The sequence below is a fragment of the Neomonachus schauinslandi genome, chromosome 2, assembly GCF_002201575.2.
Source record: "Neomonachus schauinslandi chromosome 2, ASM220157v2, whole genome shotgun sequence".
NCBI lineage: Eukaryota > Metazoa > Chordata > Mammalia > Carnivora > Phocidae > Neomonachus > Neomonachus schauinslandi.
In genome coordinates, this window is record NC_058404.1 from 67,418,341 (window position 1) to 67,419,734 (window position 1,394).

The window sequence follows — 1,394 nt, forward strand, 5'->3', positions numbered from 1 at the left end:
GATAGGATATGCTAATTTGCGTGTTCTACAGTTCTGCTAATCATAGCCTAAGGGACAATGCATACATCTCTTAGAACACAGGGTGGTTTTTCGGGCTAAGAGAGCTTGGGGAAGGCAACTCCCTGGCAGCATTCCAATAGCAGAGTGGTTACGCCCGCCTGGACATTCCAAAGGCCTACACCCTCCTCTGAAAACTTCCCTGCCCCCAGCAGCCTATGTTACAGTTTAGCAAACCAGTCTCAGATGTCCCTACCAACGCAAGCTTCATCACAGGCACATTTTAGCAAACCAGATATTAAGGCTGATTTCATGCTCTACATTAAACCCAACAAATTATAATGATTTTGAACCTAGGTTGTAAAATACAAAGCTCATTATCAATTTCAATAGATCAGGTTTCTTTCTAGTGATCCATTTTTGTTCTATTACATATGTAATGTAAAATGCTGAATAGTTTTTAACATACTTAAAGGGTTGTTTTGAAATTGGATTCCTCAGGGTATCTCTCAGGAAGGGGCAGTCTAGACATCTAAAACTAAGACAGATGGAGAGCCTGGATAATCATGATTAGAAGAAACACATTCAAAGCAGTAGAATACTGGGACAGAGATAATTAACACTGGCCTTGAACACAAGTCCCAAATTAAGAAAAACATTGCAAGTTGATTTACAACTTGCTTCTCACATGAGCAACTCAAAGAAATATACTCCATGTTGAACGAATGCATGGATTTTTTTAAGCAAAACAAAGGTTTAAGATTCACACTGTTTTTTAAACTAGCCACCGTAAGCATATTTTAATACAAGAGACTAAGACACATGGAGGAGGGGTGCCTGGGTGGCTCAGTCGTTGGGCATCTGCCTTCGGCTCGGGTCATGATCCCAGGATCCTGGGATCAAACCCCGCGTTGGGTTCCCTCCTCAGCGGGGAACCTGCTTCTCCCTCTCCCACTCCCCCTGCTTGTGTTCCCTCTCTCGCTGTGTCTCTCTCTGTCAAATAAATAAATAAAATCCTTAAAAATAAAAATAAAAAAATTAAAAATAAATTTAAAAAAAGACACATGGAGGAAAGTAAGAAAAAGAAGCCTTAAATGTATTGTTTGTGATTAAATCTGAAGACGTATCACCCAAAAAGTTTCTGTCAAAAACGGAGCTGGAGTTGATTAATATAAAAATATTTGGGCCTAGGAGCGCATTTATAACACCATGTTCACAAAATACTAATAAAAGCCCATACATAGATCTGTATTAATTAGATAAAACAATAAAAAAAAAAGTCTCATGGGAAAATTCTTTTTTTACCGCAAAGTTATCAAAACATGATTCATATACAACATTTAAACTTTACATTTCTAATATTTATAAATAATAAAATAGATTTTGAAATTAGATTT

At 37.3% G+C, this 1,394-nt stretch overlaps 1 non-coding gene across 1 annotated transcript; it reads right to left on the reverse strand.

The window, feature by feature from the left end:
* Positions 1-229: 229 nt before the first annotated feature.
* LOC123324239 lies at positions 230-282 on the reverse strand. The gene has a single exon (XR_006539719.1). It is a non-coding gene; the product is annotated as a small nucleolar RNA SNORD74 (small nucleolar RNA).
* Positions 283-1,394: the final 1,112 nt, after the last annotated feature.